The sequence below is a fragment of the Meriones unguiculatus genome, chromosome 16, assembly GCF_030254825.1.
Source record: "Meriones unguiculatus strain TT.TT164.6M chromosome 16, Bangor_MerUng_6.1, whole genome shotgun sequence".
NCBI classification, from domain to species: Eukaryota; Metazoa; Chordata; class Mammalia; order Rodentia; family Muridae; genus Meriones; species Meriones unguiculatus.
In genome coordinates, this window is record NC_083363.1 from 30,156,958 (window position 1) to 30,179,958 (window position 23,001).

The window sequence follows — 23,001 nt, forward strand, 5'->3', positions numbered from 1 at the left end:
CTGGCTTCCATTCCCAGCACCACAAACAAAACAAAACAGATAAGCCAGGCAGGGAGTCTGACTGTGGAATGGGGTCGTGTTATTGTTGTCACTTTTCAGACGTCCAATTAAAGCAGAGAGGCAGTCAGGGAGGCCACACAGCGGGTACCTCAGACATCTGGGAGTCAAATCTCATTCAAGTCCAGAACTCACACTGGTAACCGCGATTCTATTCTTGTGTCCGTGGGAGTTCTAACTATCACTCCCCCCCTCCCCCCGTCCATCCATTCATTCTTTGGGACTGAACCCGGGGGCCTCATGCATGAAGAGCAAATATTCAGAAAAGATTGCATTTGTTCAGAGTATTATGGCCACAGACGTGTGCAGCACTCTGTCCCCTAGGCCTCATGGCTGCTTTAATTATTCGTTCAGAACCCCCAGATCATTAGAGCTGGAGAGATTGTGCAGCGGCTAAGAGCATGCAGTGGTCTTCCGGAGGGCTCCACTTCTGTTCCCAGCACCTATGTCCAATACCTCTGCCCTCTGAGGGCACCTGCCGTCACAAGCACATACCATCACACAGACACACATGTAAACATAATTACAAAAGAACGTAAAACACATTCATACCTAATATTATAAAAATAGTGGGGCAGGGGGTGTGGCTCAGTTGCCAGTGTTTATCTAGCAAGACTGAAGTCCTGGGTTCTTCCATCCCTAGCACCACATAAACCTCATGTTCTGGTTGTCACATGTAAGCCCAGCACTTTGGAGATACAAATGAGAAAATCAGAAGTTCAAAGTCAGAAACAACAAAACAAAAAAAAAAACCCCACAAAGTAGCAGGGACTCAGTCAAATGCTCGCTGTGCTGGTGTGAGGATCCAAGTTTGAGCCCCAGGAACCGTGTGGAAATCTTGTCTAGTGTATCCTTGCGATTCCAGTCCTTGGGGAGCAGAGAATGGAGGACCTGGGACTCATCGCCGTTCAAGCCCAATGAAAGCTGAGTGAGCTCTAGGCCAATGATAAATCCTGTCTCAGGAGACATGGATGGTGTTTCTGTGGATGGCACCCAAGGCAGTCCTCTGGTCTCCCATGCAAAAGCACACATGTGAAGCCACACACTCATAAACGCACGCACACACACACACACACACACACACACACACACAAAGCTTGAGATCAGCCTGGGTATACAAGACCCTGCTCAAAAATAAAATGAGGCCAATGTAGCAATGCCCACCTTTTATTCTCTGAGAATTTGAGGCCAGCTTGGTCTACCTAGAGAGACCCCATATTTCTCAAAGCAACAACAACAACAACAAAGAAAAATAAAAGAAAGAAAGAAAGAGGGGCTGGAGAAATGGTTCAGTGGGTAAGAGCCTTGTTTGCTCTTCCAAAGGACCCGGGTTCAATTCCCAGCACCCACATGGCAGCTCACAACTGCCAATTTCAAGGGATCTGACACTTTCACACTAAATGGACATAAAATAAAAATTAAATAAATTATAAAAGAAAGAAAGGGAAAGTGACAAAATAGGATCAGTAAGATGGTGGATGCAAGCAGAAACCACAAGCCTCAGGACCTGGATTCAGTTCCCCAATGCCAGAGGTAGTGCACACCTGTAATTCCTGCGAGGTGGCGTGTGCAGGAGCATCGTCTGCAGGCTTTCTGGCCAGCCAGCCTGGAATTTGCAGTGAGGAGAAACAGAGAGACTGACTCACTGAGGAGAGACCTGATGACTCCCGAGAGGTGTCCTGACCGTAGGTGTGATTTCACTGTAGTATCCGATCACACAGACACACACAGACACAGACACACACACACACACACACACACACACACACACACACGCTCCTGTGCATGGCCAAAGTACTTACATGCTATGATACAACATTCTAAAACAGTACCATGTATAACCTTCCACTGTAAGATTAGTTCATTTACATAGTCTTCTACAGTTGGGCATTTGGTTGCTGCCATTTATTTATTTATTTATGTATGTATGTATGTATGTATGTATGTATTTATTCATTCATTCATTTATTTTACTTATTTATTTCAGGGAGAAGGCGAAGTGGTAGGGATGCAGTTGGGTTTATCAGCTCGCTTCTTTGTGTAGAGGCTTCCCAAGGCTGGAACTGGAGGCCTGGAGTTGACCGCTTGAGCAGGAGAGGAAGTTCTGATTAGTAATGGTGCGAGGGCGGAGAGAAGGAAGAACAGACGCTGCGCTGTTCGGCAGGGATTTGGCCTGGCCTGCTGAGATAGGAGATTTGGGAAGCATTTCAGAAGTATTTGTAATTCCCTCTCTGGATACTGTAGTGTCCTTCAGTGTTTTCCAGCCCAGCATCTCATTGACATTTCCCAGATGTATGTGGGAGGGGCAGGCCCGGGTGGGACCGTTCTCTCCCCGGCTCAGCCATGTGCGGCCATCTGGAGTCCCCGGGACCATCCGTCCCATATCCTTCCCTTTTCCTTTTAGCACAATGCCTCTTTCCAGTGCTTCCTTTAATATTCTACCTTCCGGGGGCTGGGAGATGGCTCAGTGGAGGAAGCGTCTGCTGCGTAAGGGCCTGAGTTTGGGTCCCCAGCACCCCACATAAGATAGCAGGGCCTGGTCTCTGTATCTCTTGTGCAGGGTGGGCAGAGACAGGTGTATCCACAGAGCCTGCTGGCCACTTAGTCCAGACAATCAGTGAGAGACTTTGATTTACAGGAGAACCATCTGGGAAGACGTCAGACATGAACATTCACAACATCTGGCCACACACACACACACACACACACACACAGATGTCCTTCTACATCTCAGGTCCAAATGACAAGAAAGCCCAAGAGCATCAGATGAATCCCACCCATGATGCTTTTCAATAGTGGCATCCTCCCCTTGGTACTGAGCACTTTTCAAGCTCTGTCTCAGCTGTCATTACAGATAGCTTTATGTGATACTAACAGCCGGCACTGAAAAAAAAAAAAAAGTTACGTTATTTATTTACTTAACTTTGTTCATGTTAGGACCCGTGTGGAGATTCAAAAACAACGTTTGAGAGTCTGTTCTCACCTCTCACCACAACAGGGATAAACTCAGGGCATCAGGTTTGTGGGCAAGCGCCTCTCCGTGACGAGCGAGCCATTCACGAGATCCAGCCAGCATTTTATAGAGGAGTAAGGGGGAAGCTTCTGTGAGCTACCTCAGTGGGGTCTGTTAACCTGGGATTCCAGAACCGGGGCTGTCTAAGCTTCCTGGTCACATTATAGTGCTTCTCACATATTCTTTTTGTTTAGTTGGCTTTGTTTTTTGGAGACAGGGTTTCTCTGTGTAGCCTTGCCTGTCCTGGAGCTTTGTAGACCAGGGTGGCCTTGAACTCATAGAGATCTGCCTGCCTCTGCCACCATGCCTGGCACCCATGTATTCTTAAAAACCTTCATGATGCCCAGTAAGAAGGGAGATCATGGCTAGGAAGAAATGCCCCAGAAGCCACAGGAACTTTTTGTCACTTCAAGTACACTGACAAGCTCACTTACAGAAAGTGGGGGCTGCATGGATACTGGGGATGTTTCTTTCTCCCCTTTTTACTGTGTCTGTCCGTGTGCTGTGGACATGGAACTGTGACCATGTGTGTCATGGCGTGCTTGGGAGCTCTGAGGTCCTCTCCTCCACCAAAGGTTCCAGGACTTAAACTCAGGTCTTCAGGCTTGTAGGGAAAGTGCTTTTTTTACCCAAGGGGGCATCTTGCTGGCCTGTCGGTTTTATTTCATTTGCCTTTTGAGACAGTCTGTCCCAGGCTAATCTGGAACTCTCAAGCCTCCTGCATCTGCTTCAAGAATGCATTGGCTGTCTGTTACTTATTTATTTTTGTTTTGTAGCATCCTCAACACCGTACTGAGAACTTTCCAGGCTCTGTTCCTGCTATCTTTGCAAACAACTTTATGTGTATTTACATAAATTATATAACAATAACAACTATCTACCTATCTATCTATCTATCTATCTATCTATCTATCTATCTATCTATCTATCTATCTGTCATGGCACAGCCTTGATATGCAGCCAAGGCTGGCCTCAACCTTGCAATGCTGCCAACCTTGCAAACCTCCCAAGTGTTGAGAATACAGCTGTGCACTCCCTCTGTTCATTTTATTTCTATGTAAGATCCCAAATGACTCTTGAGTCTCTGTTTCTCTAAAAATGGAGATGACAAACACTTACTGTATAGGATCACTCGGAGAATAAAATGAGATAATGGTTCTAATTTTTTTTAAAAAATGGGCAGATTTATAATTCCAGCATTCCAGAGACGGGAGACAGGAGGATTCCTGGTATTCACTGGCTCACTTTAGTCAAATGAAATGGATAAGCTGCAGGACCAGTGAAAGAACTGTCTAAAAAAAAAAGGTGAAGGCTTTTTATGCAGACACAGAATAAAGAGACAGCTCAATGTTTCAGAGTATTGGTTGTTTTTGCAGAGGATCTGAGTTCAGTTCCCAACACCCACATCAGGTACAACCTGTAACTCCAACCCAGGGTATCTAATTCTCTCTTCTGGAATCCATCTGCTCATGTGTACACCCCATCCCCCCATAGTTGTGTGTGTATATTTAAAGATATATTTAAAATTAAATAAATAAAATGATAGATAGATAGATAGATAGATAGATAGATAGATAGATAGATAGATAGAGATGTGGTTGGAACTAACTTGCCTTTAGTTCTAGTACTTGGAAAGGAGAAGCAGGGGGATATCTGTGGGTTCAAGGCCAGCCTGGGCTACATCGCTTCAGGCCATCCAGGGCTACATTGTGAAACACTGTATCAGAAAGAAAACAAAGAAACAAAGAAAGGAAGGAAGGGAGGAAGGAGGAAAGAAAGGAAGAAATTTAAAAAGCAAAGGTGGGGAGCTGCTGTTGCTTCATGAATGCATGCAGCACACACACACACACACACACACACACACACACATGCACACAAAACATATAACACATAAGCACATATGCACATCACATACCACACTCAGGGATCTGTTTCCTGCCTTGAAAGGCATAGACAAATGAGAGGAAGTAAAATTATCACTGCAAGCCTGAAATGGAGGTTTCCTGAAGGGTGACCCTTCAGCTCTGCGACCTTCAGTGACTGCTTACTGTCTTAGCTGTCTTTTTGCCACAAGCTCGAGGAGAGGAGCACAGAGCAGGCACCTTACATACAGTATTTGCTGAATCCTGGGAACAGCCCTGCAAGAGTTAGGTAGAAGGGAAATCTGGGATTCAGGCACACCTCAGACTGCACAGCACACAGCCAGCAAGTGGCTGGTCTGTGATTTCAGTCCTGATTGCACATCCGAGATGGCGTGCTTTCAAAGATTGCAGAATCGATTCATGATTTTATTTTATTTTATATTTAAAACAAGGTTTCACGATGTAGCCCTGACTGGCCTGGAACTTACTGTTTATAATAGCATGGCCTTGAACTCACAACGATTCACCCACCTCTGCCTCCCAAGTGCTGGAATTCAAGGCATGTATCACCAAGCCTGGTCTAGTTTTATTTTTATTTTTATTTTCTTGCAAATGTGTCTTTGTAGTCCAGGATGGCTTCAGACTGACCAGGAAGCCAAATGTGGCCTTGAAGTCCTGGTCTCTGGCTGTTTCAAAACAACTATACATCTTCGTGCATTTTGGGTGTTTATTGGTTTTCTTATTTTCTTGGAAAAAGATGTATATGTAGCCCAGGCTGGCCTCAACGTTGATACATAGCCAAGGATGACTTTGAAATCAGCATCTACTTTCCCAGTACTGACATTATAGGCCTGCATCGCGTGCCTGGTTCTCTTCCTCCATTAAATTGTATATTCTTTTATTCTTTGTTGCATCTACATATTATACTGATTTTTTTTTTTTTTTTTTTTGAGACAGGGTTTCTCTGTGTAGCTCTGGCTGTCCTGGAACTCATTCCATAGACAAGGCTGACCTCAAACTCAGAAATCCGCCTGTCTCTGCCTCCTGAGTACTGGGATTAAAGATATGTCACACTCAGCTCCCATATTATATTGGTTTTATAAATACCTTCTTTAGAATAAAAAGTTCAGCCAGACATGGTGACCACACCTTTAATCCCAGTAATTTGGAGGTAGAGGCAGGCAGATCTCTGTGAGTGAGTTTGAGGCCAGCCTGGTCTACATAAAGAGACTGTATGAAAAAAAGTATCTTGCATGACTGAATAAATAAATAAATAAATAAATATACACACACAGAGACACACATGAACATAAGTATATAGTATGATTGACAGCTTAGAAAAACGGCTATTTAAAATATCTTTGAAGGCCCTACCGGAGCTGCTGAGTGGAGCGCTACGTGTAGCGTGTGGCTGATGGTGAGCAGTTCTCTGAGGAGACCCATATAGGACTTCCTGTTGCCTGTACTCTGTTCTAGTCTGTACTAGTCCGGTAGCAACCTGTACTAGTGTGGAGCTTAACTCTGTGTCTGTATCTGTCTGTCTGTCTGTCTGTCTAGTTAGGTTTCTACTGCTGTCCGTCTGTGTAATGCCCACTGCATGACACAGTCTTTGCCCCTCTTTCCTCAGTCAGCACTTGCCTCATGCTCATAGGCTGAAATGGATAGTCCCATTCTACAGATGAAGCAACTGAGGCCCAGTCCCCTATCCAAGCTCGAAAGTGGTAGGGCTGACAAATCAAATCTTGGGCTGTCCCATTATAAGCCTCCCATAGGGTTAGATTTCAAGCTTGGGACAAATGGCTGGGGTGCCTGTTTAGCATATCAGAGCGGACTCTGGCCGCTAGGTTCTCCCTGCAGTCCCCCAGTCCTGCCTGTGACAGGGCCCTCCTAGCTGGCATACCCCTGCCTCCTGCCCTGAGCTCTCCACTAAGGGGCTGGGCTGCTCTTCCCTATATAAGCCAACCATTCTGATTTCCCATTCTCTTTGTATCCCTGGGCCTCCTGGCTGGTGCACCTGGTCCCTCTGCTCTCTTCCCCTCCCCCTCTCCCCAGAGTCGCGTCCACTCTGGACTCTCCCAGAGGTCTCCACCTCTAGCTATGGCTCCAGGATATCTACAGTAAGCTTTCTCTCCCACCATACCCAGGAGCAGTCATGTCCATTTCTCTTTTATCATTCATATGGTGCAGAAACCCGGGACCAGTTATCTTCCTATTTTCCTCTTTCTTTCTTTCTTTCTTTCTTTCTTTCTTTCTTTCTTTCTTTCTTTCTTTCTTTCTTGTAGGAGATCTGAAAATGCTGGGTTGATTATGTACTGAATTTCTGTTTAAGCCTTTGTTAATACCATTTTTAATGTATATATGAGTGTATTGCCTGCATGTGTGTCTGTGTACCATTACGTACAAGTGTCTCATGCCCGGAGGTCAGAAGAGGTCATTGGATGCCCTGGGAAAAGTTACAGATGGTTGTGAACCTCTGTGTAGGTGCTGGCAACCAGATCTGGGTCCCCTGCAAGAGCAACACGTGTTCTTAATCGCTAAGTCTTCTCTTCAGCTCCTAATGCCATCGTTTAGTTTTGATGCGCTCCGGGGGAGCACGAGGAAGCTAGGCAGTGGACTCCACCGCTTCTTGGGCAGAAAGGAAAGGAGCGTTGGGGGCCAGACGTTCAGGGTAGAAGCCTCCGGTCCCCCAGCCTGGCCCCCAGAGAGACACCGCCACCCAGGCACTGCGTCTGGCCTCTGTGACTCAAGGAAGATACCAAGGGCCTGAAATCAGAGATGACCCAACGAAAACACAAATTCCTCAAAAATGTGCTCTCCTCCTGGAGCGGTTTCCCTTTCCAAGTCTTTCAGTTCCCTGCCAGGGAGGCCAGGAAGTGTGCAGGCTGTGGTCAGCTGTGTCCCTCAGCCTGGTTTCCCTGCTGCTTTCCCTGACGACTCACTGTGGCTGAGAACAAGAGCAAGCCTCCTTCCTTCCTGTTCCTGGTTCTGGCTGCGGCCAGTCTGTCCAGCTCTGAGCTCAAATCCTAATCTTGGACTCTGAAGATCTGGGTTCTAATGCTACTGCCACCTCTTCCCTGCTGTGCGACCTGGGTAGTTCAGTTCACCTCTCTGAGCTTTGGATACTCATCTGTAAAATGAGGATAATCTTTTTTTTTTTAATTAAATTTTTATTTTTTTATATTTATTTCAGTTTATTCGTTTTTTTATCCCAGCTGTAGCCCTCTCCCTTATTCCCTCCCAATCCCACCCTCCCTCCCTCATCTCTTCCCATGCCCCTCTCCAAGTCCACTGATCGGAGAGGTCCTCCTCCCCTTCCATCTGACCCTAGTCTATCAGGTCTCATCAGGACTGGCTGCATTGTCCTCCTCTGTGTCCTGGAAAGGCTGCTCCCCCCCCCCTCCAGGGGGAGGTAATCAAAGAGCAGGCCACTAAGTTCATGTCAGAAATAGTCCCTGTTCCCGTTACTATGGAACCCACTTGGATACTGAGCTGCCATGGGCTACATCTGAGCAGGGGTTCTAGGTTATCTCCATGAATGGACCTTGGTTGGAGAATCAGTCTCATAAAAGACCCCTGTGCCCAGATTTTTTGGTTCTGTTGCTCTCCTTGTGGAGCTCCTGTCCCTCCAGGTCTTTCTATCTCCCCCTTCTTTCATAAGATTCCCTGCACTCTGCCCAAAGCTTGGTTATGAGTCTCATCATCTGCTTTGATACCCTTCAGGCTAGAGTCTTTCAGAGGCCCTCTGTGGTAGGCTCCTTGTCCTGTTCCCTGTTTTCTTCCTCTTCCAATGTCCATCCAGTTTGCCTTTCTGAGTGAGGATTGATCATCTTACCCAGGGTCCTCCTCCTTGCTTAGCTTCTTTAGGTGTACAGATTTTAGTATGTTTATCCTATATTATATGTCTAATATCCACTTATAAGTGAGTATATACTGTGTGTATCTTTCTGCTTCTGGGATACCTCACTCAGGATTATCTTTTCTAGCAGGTGCTCTTGGCCACCATTTGCCTGCAAATTTCATGATTTCCTTGTTTTTATTGCTGCATAGTATTCCATTGTACCACAGTTTCTGTATCCATTCCTCCATTGAGGGACATCTAGATTCAGAGACAGGCGGATCTCTGTGAGTTCAAGACCACTGGTCCACAGAGTGAGTACCAGGACAGCTAGGGCTACACAGAGACACCCTGTCTCAAAAAACTAAAAATAAATCAATAAAAATAAAGTGAGGCTAACATAACAATACCTTTGAGCATTGAAAATCTTCTAGGGCAGGGTGGTGGTGTTACCCCTTTACTCCCAGCAGTCAGGGAGGCAGAGGCAAAAGGCGGATCCCTGTGAATTTGAGGCCAGCATGCTCTACAGAGTGAGCTCCAGGACAGCCAGGGCTGCATAGAGAAACTCTGTCTCAAAAAACAAAAACGAAGTTTTCTAGAGGCTGATTTTTGCTGAGGAAGATCTAATCTGGGCTAAAATTATATTCTGTTTAAATATGTTTTCTGTTTAAATGTATTCTTAGTCCCTTTTGTTGTTTATTTGTTTTGGGTTTTTTTTTTTTAAGATTTATTTATTTTATGTATATGAGTGTTCCATCTGCATTTACACCTGCCAGAAGAGGGAATCAGTTCACATTATAGATGGTTGTGAGCCACCATGTGGTTGCTGGGAATTGAACTCATGACCTTTGGAAGAGCAGACAGTGCTCTTAACCACTGAGCCATCTCTCCAGCCCCTGTTTTGGGTTTTTTGAGACAGGATTTCTCTGAGTATCTGTCCTGGAACTCACTCTGTGGACAAGACCAGCCTCGAAATCACAGCAATCTGCCTGCCTCTGCCTCCCTGACTGCTGGGATTAAAGGCCTGTGCTACTACAACCGGCTTCTCTTAATCACCTTTGAAATATATATTAAATACATTTGTGATAAATGAAGTATATTTTTAAATATAGTATTTACATGCACATACCTCCCTTGGTTCTGAGGATCCAATTTGGGTCTTTCTGTTTACAAAGGAAGCATGTCCCTGACCATCTCCCTAGACCAGCAAGCACATGCTCAAATAGGCACCCATGCACATATTATTTTAGATAAGGTCTTTCTGTGTAACATTGGCTGACCTCCAGCTCACTATGTAGACCAAGCTGGCCTCAGACTCACAAGAGATCCACCCACCTGTGCCTCCTCATTGCTGGAACTAAAGACATGTGCCCCCATAAGCAACCTAAGATTTATTTTAGTGCACATGTAAAGAGGCCAGAGGAAGGTGTTGGCTCCCCTGGAATTGGAGGTGTAGAAAGTTGCTAGCCTCCATGTGGATGCTGGGAACTGAACTCCAACTCTCTGCGGGAGCAGCAGGTGCTCTTGGCCACTGAGTCATCTCTCCAGCCTCTACTCTTTTGTTTTCCTGTCCTCTCCCTCCCTCCTTCAAGTCTTACTCCGTAGTCTAGGCTAGAACATAGGATCATCCATTGTCACAGTTGTCACAGCCTTCTGAGTGACGGGACTAGAGGTGTGTCCCACTGCACCCAGGTTTTTTTCTCTTCTCATTCCTTTCGGAGACAGGGTCTCCCTGTGTCCCTGGCTGGCCTCGAACTGCTGCAGGGCTGAGGATGACCTTGAACTGCTGATCCTTCTGACTTCATCACCCAAGGGCCTGGTTTTAATCATGAGTCACTACGCTTGGCTCCCTTCTCTTTTCGTCCGTCCTAGCCCAACTCTAGGATTTTATGAATTCTCAATTATTCACGCGGTGGAGAGCTTCAGGGGCGACTGCCAATGAGAGAATACATTAATAAATTAGGAAACTCCTGTTGCCCTCTGATGACTAGATTATTGTCATAGATGAAGAGGCTTGACTCTGCGGATGTTGATTTGAGAGTAATTATATCAGTCTGGGAAGGGGGTTGGCCCTCTGGGAATTTCCAATATGGAATGGCATCCATATATATATATATCCAATATAGAGCATCCTCAAGAAGCAGGTTTTTTTTTGGGGGGGGGAGGGGGGGAGACAGGCTCTGTGTGTGTAGCCCTGGCTGTCCTAGAACTAGGTTTGTAGACCAGGCTGGCCCTGAACTCACAGAGATGCACTTGCCTCTGCCTCCCTATCGCTGGGATTAAAGGTGTGTGCCATGCCACTGCCTGGCAGGCTTGTTTGTTTTTGAGACAGGGTCACACTGTGTATCTCTGGCTGGGCTGGAACTCACTGTGTAGACACACATGTACACACAGCATGATCTCGCATACCTATGCTCTCAGCCCTCTGTGATCCCTGTGTTCAGGCAGATGGCGGCAAGAGGATCACCAGCGGGTCAAGGTCATCCTCTCCTACACAGTGAGTTCAAGGCTAGCCTGAATTATACAAGACCCTGTACCAAAAAGCAAAAAAGAAAAAGACAGGAAAAATAATGCCGGGACTTGGGACACAGCTCACTGGGAAAGAGTTCTCCATGTGCAGGCATAAGGACCTGAGTCTGAGTACGTAGCACTCCATAAAAGCTGGGCAGGGCTGTGCCTGGCCTGAGACTCCAGAATTGGGGGGCAGAGACAAAGTCTGTGGGGTGCTCCCTAGCCAGTGATCCTAGACAAAATGGCGAGCTTCAGATTCACTGAGAGGCCCTGTCACAAGGGAATAAAGCAGGAAGGAGGAAAGCACCAAGGAAGGCATTTTTCATCCTTCCCCGGGCTCCACGCACACACGCATGGATACAAATACTGACTCCCACACGTGCATACATAAGCATGACCCCTCCACACATACCCCACAAATGCATAGCAACTTTAATAAATAATGTAAGCCAGGTCATGGTGGCACACACCTTTAATCTCAGCTCTTGGGGAGGCAGAGGCAGGCAGATCTCTGTGAGCTTGAGGCCAGCCTGGTCTACATAGTGAGTTCTACAACAGCCAGGGCCACACAGTGATTCCATGTTTCAAAAAACCAAATACAACAACAACAAACAAACAAAACCAAAGAAACAGAAAAAAAACAATAAATAAATATTATTTTTTATACATTTATGTATTTGTAAAAATAAAGGGTAAAGGGCCAGGGCTTCAGCTCAGTGATTGGATGCTTACCCAAGCATGTAAGAGGCTTGAGTATTGCAAGCCAGTCATTAGTTCATTCATTCATTCAGTCAGTTTGATTCACCGTCTCAGTGAGGAACAGAATTCTGCCCTTTTTCCTTCCTGCAGACTAGAGCCGCCCTTGATTGCAGCATTTTCTGCTCAGCCACCATCATGAAGTGACGTGGCAGACATAGAATTAGCTGAGGGTACTATAAACTGGACCTTCTACACTTATTTTCCCTCATCTTCTTAACATCCCTCCCCACCAGGCCGTTTAGATTACCCTCCTGTATAGACAAGAACACTAAGGCGTTAGTGCTGGGGACGCTGTGCCCTGGCAGAGCCCCTAGCTCAGAGTCTACCGTGGTCACATCCTGGGAAGTCAGTGTGGAGGACTCTTCCCAGAAACTTAAATCAGGATAGCTCACTTGTGAATCGGTACATAATGGGTCAGGACAGAGATATGCAACTGATTGAGAGAGACACAAAAGCTGTGAGGCAGAGCAAGCCTCGACCTTTACCCTTTGACCTCTGTTAGCATATCTAAAGGAAGAATGTGTCCTGGGGGTGGGCCTGTGAAGGGCAAGTTAGTCCAACCAAATACTTTGAGATCTATGGGAGGGAGGGGTCCTGGCCCCTGCGACTCAGGCAGCCTTGTGGTCTGACAAAAACTTTCCCTCTGACCTCCTTGGCTATGTTTCCTTTGGTGGCCTCTCTTTCCCTGCCTCCTGTTTATAGATGTAGATGCCCGCTGCTGTCCAGTCCACTCTCCCACATTCCTTACCTGACCCCGTCTACCTTGGGCTCAGTTTCCTCTACCCGGGGTTTCCCAGAGGGCCTGACTCAGTAGTAACCAGAGAGAAATGTGTTCGTACAGGGTTGAGTTCATCTCACAGTCCTGCTCAGCTCAGAGATTTTTCTAGCCTCATGCCTGGCCGGATGGCTTTGTTGGTAATAGCACTTGACCGTATATTCTGTTGTTGTTTTAGAAATGATGCACACAACAGATATTATATGAAAGAGGTTTATTGGGTGGTGGGTGTGGAGAGAGGGAGAGAGACACGGTGATGGAAGGGGGCGCCCAGATGGAGAAAGAGGAGAGGCAGAAAGTGGGCAAGAGAGTGCAAGAGAGGGAGAGAGTGGCACACTGGCCACTAAGAACCTGGCCCAGATGATGTCATTCGATACAGGTACTGACATAGGACATCGTCAGGACCCCAAAGGCAGGCCAGTTGATTGCCTGCACAACATAATACATTCAGTGAGGCAGAGTCACCCCTTTTTTTCACACACAACTTGTACTGACCCCCACCCCCACATATACAACACGTGCACACACACACAAACACATGTACACACACGTACAGACTCGCGTGCGCACGCACTCACACAGATAAGATTTGAAAGAGAAGTTTCCTGTGAGTTGTTTTGAAACAGTGTTCTGTTTCAAGCCAGCCTTGAACCATCCATTCTGCTTTAGCCCCCAGATAATTGGGAGCGTAGCGCAGGGTGCCATGCCCGCCACACTTGGAATTTTTCAAGACCTTATTTACAAGAACCTCTTAATGGCTTCCTACTTACATGTCCTCAGACCGTAAATGCTTAGAACTCAGTTTCTGGTTTTGATTTAAACCCTTTAACTAGTTCGAAATGTACAATAAGTTACTGTTAACCCTTACCTTCCTGTGCTGCAGCACAGAATACGAAACCATGTGGCGATAGCGTCCTGTAATTCCTATGTGATGTTTATCTATTTTGAGACAGGGACTTACTACTAGGTAGCCCTGCCTACGTACACCAGGCTGGCCTTCAACTCACAAAGCTGCGTGATTCTGCCTGCTGAGGGCTGGGACTAAGGGCATTCGGCCCCTCACCTGGCCCAATATATGTCAGTTTTTTGTTTTTTGCTTTTTTTAAGCCATCAGCTTGTGCATAATGAAATGTCTGTAATCTCAGTTCTTGGGAGGTGGAGGCAGGAAGGACCAGCGTTTGAGGCCAGAGTGGGTTACACGGGACACTGTCTCAAAAGTCAGAGTGTACTGGTTTGCTCTTAAGCTGAGCATGATGGTCTTCCCGGAACCTTGGCTTGGGAGGCTGATGGAGAGGATTGTTGCCTGGACATCCTAGACAGTCAAGGGCGACCTGGGCTGCACAACCTGAAAACGAAAGTGTTCTGTTGCTTTTGGGTTGTTGAGATTCTCCTGCCGCACCCCCCTTCATGGTTGGTCCTGCCTTCCCATCTCGCCCAGCGCCTTGGCCTCTCTCAGTACCATCACGTTGGGGTTCGCCATCCCAGGTGGAGAGAGCACGGGCTTGTTGCCTAGTGGGGTTTGGGTCACTTGCTAGCTCTACCTTTTGTGCTCTGTGTATGTTTCTGTGACCTTTGTTAGAAACGGTTGGTGCCTGCCCTCCGGGCAGCCTCAAAGAGCAAGGCTGAGAATGGGGCCCTGTAGTTTAGGCTCTTGGCAGAGGCAGAGCCCTGCCTCACTGGTCAGTCTGCGGTGGCCTCTACTTCACCTCACTCCTTCCTTCACATTTCAGCAGGGAACTGAGGTTCCTCGCAGGTGACGTTCAAGCTGGCCTTGAAGGGTACAGGGCACTTCTGGATGGAGATGGGTGAGGGGAAGGGTTTTAAGCAGGCAGAAATCTATGAGCTAAGCAAAATGTCAGTGCCGGGCACATTCAGTGGGGAAGGGAATACAAGGCTGGAGAAAGAATTTGGGGTCAGATCACTGCACCAAAGCGGCCTTTGCCTCCCCCCTACCCCCACTTCTCTTAATTTTTTTTTGGTCTAATGGTCTCCTTGCCATGTTTCAAGCTAGAGCTCCGTGGTTCTGAAACGTTGGGAGGTCTGGATTTAATCCTGTGGTGGTAAGGGTTTTGAGGTTTTTAAGAACGGAAGAATGCATGTGCATTCCTGAAGGTTTTGAAAGACTGCTCGGGGAGCCGTGGGACACACAGGTTAGAGATGGCGACGGGGAGGCCACTGCGCCAGTCCAAGTGGTAGCTAGGAGCGCCCCAGCCGCAAGTGGAAGGACCAGATTCCAGAAGCGGTGGAGGCAGGACTTGCTTGCAGATGGTTGTTGCGACTGGGACAGGAGGAGTTGAGAAGGAACGATGTGGACACTTAGAGCTTGGGGGTCACTCAGCAGATCCAAGTTTAACGGGTGCACGAAGCCAGAGAGATGGGGTAATGGCCCCAGAGTATCTAGGATACAGAGATCCTGGTGGGGTTGGAGGTTGGGAGTTTAGGATGGAGGCTGGAGCTGGGGCAACACGGAAGCTCACTAGCTGAGTTGAACAGGGCAACTCTTTGAGGTGTATGGGTGCCGGGGATGTGGGGGTGGGAGAGGAGCCAGGGATCGGAAGTTCGGGGTCACCCTACATAATTCAGTTCTCCACCAACCTGGGCTCAATGAAACTCTCTCTCCGGGCTGGGGGTGGGGCGGGGAAGAATGTGTTGCTGAAGGCATTTCTGGGGCTCTTCAGCCAGTCTCAGCAGTGGCAGCTGCATATCAGGGCAGAACGGAGCTGACCTTCCTCTTATCTGCCCGGGAGCCCACATGCTTCTGCTGGCCCTGGGCTCGCTCTCCCGGTCCTTCTCCTTGCTGTGTGCTCAGCCTTCTTCTGCTGAAGGGGAGCTCATAAAATCAGGGATACTCCAGCCTGGCCTCCAAAGTGAGTTCCAGGACAGCGAGGGCCACACAGAGAAACCCTGTCTCTAAAGCCACAACAAAAACAGTGGGGATGCTGACCTACCCCCATTATTCTTCAGAGACTGGCACAGGGGCTCAGCCCATGAGCACAGAGCCCAAAGGACCAAGCAGAATGGACAGCAGTGTGACCTCAGCTGCTTGCTGTGCCTGGGGCTTGAAGTCACTCTTCGGAAGGGAAGGGTACTTCTCATCTTTAGGTATGGGTAGAATTTGCTCTGGATTCTGAGTTTAGACTCGTTTCATCCCTCATTCTGTCCGCCCACCCGGGAGCCCATCCATTCTGTAGTCTACTTAAAATTCTACTTGATTACTTTTCTTGATTTGCATGTGCACACGCGCACACACATTTGCATGTCACGGCACCCATGCGGACATCAGAAGACAGCTGGTGGCGTCAGCTTCCTTCTCTGTCATGTGGGTCCTGGGCTCTTCACCCAGTAGACCATCTTGTCACCTCTAAAATTGTATTTATTCTGACTGTACGTGTGGGAATGGGGGGTGCATTTGCCATGGCCCCTGTGGGGAGGGTAGAGGACGGCCTCATGCGTTGGATTCTTTCCATGGCTTCTGGGGCTCAGCTCAGGCTGTCATTTTTTCTTCAGCACTAGTTCTTGGCGGCTGTCTCCTGGCTTCCTTTCACTTTTGCTGGTGCCAGTTAGTATCTGCAAGTAGCTAAACACACTCAGCATGGTTTCTGGGGCTTCAGCACCCCGGGTTGTTTTATTTACCTCCCTGACATAGGGGTTCTACTCTAGTTTGTAGAAGAGGGGCAGATCGTTTCCTCCAGGTCACACTTGAGTAAGTAAATGGCAGAGCAGAGTCAGACCCAAGCTAGCATCCCTGTGCTTTCAATGACTCATGTTACGCCATCATAGAAAGTGACCATCGACTCATCATCCAGACGGAAGCACTTATTTTTGCTTCTTTCTCTCTCTGCATTTGTGTGTATGTGTATGCATGAGTGTATGAGTTTGTGTGTGTGTGTACAGGTGTGCACATGGATGCACTTTCTTCAGGGCCAAAGGAGAATGTCACTTATTCTCTCTTTCTCTTTTCATTTGTCTGAAGACAAGTTCTGGCATTAAACTTGGAGCTTGTGGTCCTTTGGCTGGTCTGGCTGTGAGTCCCAGCAATCCTCCTCTTTCTACAGACTTAAACTTTCTTTAGATAGGATCTTCCTGTGTGTCCCAGGTTGCCCCAGAACTCTCTGTGTAGCCAAGGATGACCTTAACCACTGATCTTCCTGGCTCCATCTCCTCAGTGCTGGGGCTACATGTGGGTACCAGCCCGCCCGGCTCTGCAGATTTTCCTGTTCTGTTCGCTTCACATGAATGGAATCCAATGGCATGCAGACTTTTTGGCTCTGTCCTCTGTCCTTAAGATAATGTTTTCAGAGTCTACACAGGTTGGAGCAGGCATTGGTGCTGTATTTCTGTATTGTATGTTTGTGGTCCTTTGTTGGCCACATTGGAGATTTGACTCGGGGTCCTGGCTATGCCAGGCTAGCATCCCACTAAGCTAAACACACAGCTAAACACTCCCCCCCCCCCTTTTTTAACCTTTAATTTTGAGATGGCTTCTATGTTTTTTCTTTTGTTTTCAATTTAATTAACTTCATTATGACAACAAAAACAGCCAGGTGTGGTGGCATGCACCTTTGATCCCAGCACTGTGGAGGCAGAGGCAGGCAGATCTCTGTGAGTGGGAGGCCAGCCTGGTCTCGGTAACAAGTTCCCAGACAGCCAAGGCTAAGCAGAGACAGAGAGGCCTGTCTGGAAAAAAAACAAACTTGGACATAAAAACGTCACGCACCAAAATGAACTCTACCCAAAGTTTACATGTGTCGGTCAACTTCTACATAGTTAGAACAGCCATGGACTGCACACCTTCCCTGTCAAAATCATTTCATTTGTGCCTTTTATGTATTTGATACACATATCACCCAAAATAAAAAATCCATATCAGAACTAGAAAAACAACCATTTCTCACAACTTGTGTCCGTTATCAGCATTCAATTTTAGGGAAAAAAAAAAAAAAGGTTGCAGTCCATCAAAATAGGGCAGTGGATAAAGGTACCTGCCACTAAGCCTAAGGACCTGAGTTCTAATCCCCAGAAAGCATAGCGGAAGGAGAGAAGTGACTCCTCCAAAGCTGTTCTGTGATGTCAGCACCCATGCTGCATGCGTACTGCTGTCCCCCCCCCCCCATACAAACAATAGCGAGTGTTTTCAGTGTTTTCTGAAGATTGAAATAACAAAGTGGTGGCTGAACATGATGGCACATGCCTGTAATCCCAGCAGGGGAACTGAGGCAGGACGACTGGAAGTTAGAACCCAGCCTGGGCTGTATAGTCGAGGTCTCAGAAGCAGGGACGGAGGAGGGGAGACATGAGCTGAGCGGACTAGATGGCCCTGTGATAAAGGGCCTTGCTACCAAGCCTGAAGATCTGAGTGAGTTTGAGCCCCAGGACCCACATGGTGGAAGGAAGGAACTGACTTCCACAAGCTGTCCTCAGCTCTCCACTGGCACATGCACACTCACATACATACACATAAACACAAAACATATATATATATATATATATATATATATATATTTTTTTTTTTTTAATGAGCTGGGTGTGATGGTGCATACCTTTAATCCCAGTGCTCTTGAGGCAGAGGCAGGCAGTTTTCAGGAAAGGTAAATTATTAAGGAGAAAACCACCAAAGTGTATGTATCTTAATCCACCCAGAACAATGTACTTTTCTTCAAGGTAAACCTGAGCTGGAGGTGGTGGGATGCCTGTGGTGTAGAGCAGGAATACTCTGAGCCCAGGAGAAGTTTGGGTGACTTAGAGAGATAGAGAGATGTCTACACACACACACACACACAGCTGGTGATGGTGGTGCTTGGGAGTTAGAGTTATCAGGAGTTTAGGGTCATCCTTAGTTGTGTGGAGTTTGAGGTACACATAAGACTTTTTCAAGCACAAAAAGGTAGAGGAACTCTGCTCCTCTGCATTGTTCACGGCCCAGAAATAGCTTAGGTTTAGTGGGGTCTCAATAGCTTGTGCAGGATGAGGCTGAGAATGAAGAGTACACACTTCTTGAATGAGTTGCTTGTGGAAGCTAGTGAATTTTGGAAGAAGGTGTGAAACTGATTGATTAATTCATTAATTCATTAGAGACAAGGTCTCACTGTGCAGTCCTGGCTGGCCTTGCTTTTTAGACTAAGCTGGCCTTGAACTCAGAAACTTACCTTTTTCCTCCTAAATGCTGGGGTCAAAAGTACAAGCCACCACACCCTTCACTTTTAAATTTTATTTGTTTGTTTGTTTTATTTTTGGTTTTTTAGACAGGGTTTCTCTTGTGTAGCCTTAGCATTTCTGGAATCGCTTTGTAGACCAGGCTGGCCTCGAACTCACAGAGATCTGCCTGCCTCTGCCTCCCTGAGTGCTGGGATTACAGGTGTGCCACTGCACCCGGCTCTCTTTTTAAATTTAAATTACATTTGTTATTATTATTTTTTCTGATTAGAGATGTGTGTGGGTTCATAGTTTTTACAGCATAGGTGTGAAGGTCAGAGAAGATCAACTTGTAGGATTCTCTCCTCCATTTTGGTCTCAGGGGTTGAACTCAGGTCATCCGGCTTGGCAGCAAGTGCTTTTAAATCACTGAGCCATTTTGACATTCCTGGATCCTTCCCCCTCCCCCATTGTCAACAACACTATTCTTGTGACCCACTAATAACTAATTTTAAATTGAAAAAAAAAATCCACAAAACGTGTGATATAAGGAAAGTTTTAAGTTAGAGCGTGGAAGTGTAAATGGTGGCTGACTGGAACCAGACCGTCCACGTGGGGAATTGCCGGAGCACCCGTCTTCAGGCTCTTCTGACAGGCTAGCCGATTTTGAACTACTCCCATCCCCACACAAGTTCCAGATCTTTGAGGGCAAAGAGGATTTATTTATAGGAAACAACGAGAATAACTTAGAACAGCTATTAATTTGCCGTCTCTGATCTTTCATCCTGCAGGCCTGAGAGCTTCTGGGAGCTGTGGACCAGTGAGACCTTCAGAAGGAGACCGGGCAAGGATGGCAGTGGTGAGCGATAAGGCCCTAGGTGGGCTAGAGTGTTGTGGACCAGATAACTTTGAATAGGGCAGCGGGGCCTCTCAAAGGAGAACTTGAAAAGCCAGGCTTGCTGACTTATAAACCGACCTGATAAGCAGGTCCTTGGACTGGGATGAAAGAGGTGTCACTGAGAGATTAATCTGATGGCCTTGGGCCACGGGGGTTGAGCATCTCTCCAGGAGCAGTGTGAAGTTGGGGTGCTTCAGAAAGTTTTGCAATAGCAATGGCGGCCCAGGCTTTCAACTTGGGTCAACCCCCCCGCCCCCATTGAAACCCATCTGCCAGGCTGGAGAGATGGCTCAGAGGTTAAGAACACTCACTGTTCTTCCAAAGGTCCTGAGTTCAATTCCCAGCAACCACATGGTAGCTCATAACCATCTATAGTTAGATCTGGTGTGCAGGCAGAATGTTGTATAAATAATAAATACATTTAAAAAAAAAAGATTAAAAAAATGTTTAAGAAAAGGAAAAGAAAAACCCCTCTGCCATTTGAATGACTTGTAGCTTCCTTGGAGTTTGTCTTTCCTTAGCCCTAAGAATTCAAAGCCTTAGGGCTGGAAAGATGGCTCAGGGGTTAAGAGCGCTGTTTGTTCTTCCACTGGATCCGGGTTCAATTCCCAGCACCCACATGGCAGCTCACAACTGTCTGTAAGCAGTCCAGGTGGTTTGACATCTGAACACCAAAGCACATAAAATTAAAGCTCCACCAAGCCAGAAGGCCTGAGTTCAAACCCTAGGACCCACAATAGTGGAAGGACAAATTCCTATAAGTTTTTCTCTCATCTTTACAAAAACACTGTGATGTGTGTGCCTCCCTCATAAATAAATATATACTAAAAAACATTTTTAAGCTGGGCATGGTGGCACACACTTGTGATCCCAGCACTAGGGAGGCAGAGTCAGGCAGATCGCTGTGAGTTCCAGGCCAGCCTGGTCTAGAAAGAGAATCTAGGACAGCCAGGGCTACACAGAGAAACCCTGTCTCGAAAAAAATAATAATTAAAAGAAATAAAAAAGACATTTATTTTACTTATTTTTCTGTTAGAAGCCATTATTTATGCATTATCCAGGGCTATACCATGGACCAGAATCTAAAAATGTATACTTTTCTGAGACAGAATGGGAAGACTTGGAGCAAATACGAGGTTTACACAGGACATGATCAGACCGTGGGGTCGAGTTCCTAATGTCATTCCCCTTTCTCTGCTGTGACGGAATTTGTTTGGTGGTAGATTTTGAGAAATCTGTGGAGTCTGGATGATGCATGGTGATGCATGTTAATAATCCCAGCACTTAGATGGAAGCAGAGGGATCAGGAAGCCACTGAGCTGCATGGGGTCTTGTTTCAAAACAAACGAATAAACAAATAAAATGAAAGGAGTGGATGGACAGGAAAAGTAGGATCTAAGAGATCCAAGGGAGTGCTGTGTGTTCCCAGCAGGCAGTGACTGAATCAGCAAATCAGAGCAAGGGAGAAATCCAGAAGGGGACCAGGCCCTGAAGTGTGAGGAGCGTGAGCGAGAGGCCCGGTAATGACCTACACCATCAATCCCAGCAGAGGCAGGCAAATCTCTGTGAGTGTCAGGCCAGCTTGGTCTACATAGAGTTAGTTCCAGGACAGCCAAGGCTCCACAGTGAGACCCTGTGTCTCAAATGGATGGATGGATGGATGGATGGATAGATAGATAGAAAATAAACAATAAATAAACCCAGAAATATAGTAACAGAATTTCATGCTAGCTCCAGTTTAAAAAAAAAAAAAAGAAAAATAATAAGTCAACATCTAGTTTAGTATATAATGTTCTTTTTATTCACTTATCTATTTTTTTACTTGTGGGGAGGGGGTCATTCTTTTTTGCTTTTGAGACAAACTTTGTCTCAGGATATAGACCAAACTGGCCTTGAACTCCAGAATGTTTGCCTGCCTCTTCAATATTGGAATTGTAGGCTTAAAATTACATTAATTAATTAGTTAGATTCTCTGCGTGTGTGTGTGTGTGTGTGTGTGTGTGTGTGTGAGAGAGAGAGAGAGAGTGCGTGGGTGTATGGGTGTGCCATGATATGAGTGTGGAGGTCAGAAGATAACTTAGGAGATTTGGTTCTCTCATTCTGCCCTATGGGTCTGGGAGGGAACTGGGGTCCTTGGGCTTGGTAGCGCATGTCCTTACTGCTGAGCATCTCAGCATTTCCAGTGGCTGTGGCTGGACCTTATCCAGGGTTTGCATCCATGCCCTTAAGGGTACTTTTCTTTCCATATACTGTCCCTGCTTCTCCTTCCTCTTGTGCCGGGGATTGAACTTGGGATCTCTAACATGCCAGCCAGATGTTCTACCAAGGAGTTATACTAGCCCTTAGGTATTTTTTACTTTTGAGTCAGGGTCTCCTATATCCCAAACTCACTTATTAGAGGGTAACCTTGACTTGCTTTCCTTTTTTATATTGATTGATTGATTGATTGATTGATTGATTGATTACAATTTATTCTCTTTGTATTCCGGTGGTAGCCCCCTCCCTCTTCCCCTCCCAGTCCCTTGACTTTCTGATTCCCCTGCTCTCCTCCCGGAGTGGAGACATGAACTATTAAGCTCAGTTGATACACTACTAGGGACTCTCACCGGGGCTTCATACACTTCAGACAGGCACTGTACCAGCTGAGCTGCACGCACAGCCTGAAACACGATCTTGCCGAGTCGCCCAGGCAGCCTTGGAACTTGCAATATTTCTGCCCTAGCCTATCTCCCAGCTGGATTTTAGGCATGCACCATGATGTCTAGCTTCTCTTTGGGTTTCGGAATTAATGTTACGTTGGAATTAGTTGGTAGCCTGGCAGTGGTGGCGCACACCTTTAATCTCAGGTAGAGGGAGGTAGATCTCTGAGTTCATGGCCAGCTTGGTCTATAGAGTGAGTTCCAGGACAGCCAGGGCTACACAGAGAAACCCTATCTTGAAAATCTGAGAGGGGGCTGTCGGGGGAGGGTGAGTATGGGAAGACAAAGCAGGAAGTAAAATGCTTGTTCTACAAGCATATGGAGGAATGAGGGGTAGAAACAGGAGCATGTCTGGAAGCTAGCCCAGGGTATATAAACAGACCTTGTCTTACCAGAGTAGAGGGTGAGAACCTCTAATTTGACTTCTACATATGCATATACACACATCCACATTACACAT

At 46.7% G+C, this 23,001-nt stretch overlaps 1 protein-coding gene across 1 annotated transcript in view; it reads left to right on the plus strand.

Moving 5' to 3' along the window:
* The window catches only part of Ccnd3 (cyclin D3), an 87,169-nt gene that overhangs the window by 49,920 nt on the left and 14,248 nt on the right, over nt 1–23,001 (plus strand). Inside the window, exon 2 of the mRNA XM_021639960.2 lies at nt 19,736–19,803. The gene's annotated coding sequence lies outside the window, so the exon portion shown is untranslated. The remainder of the gene's footprint in view (nt 1–19,735; nt 19,804–23,001) is intronic.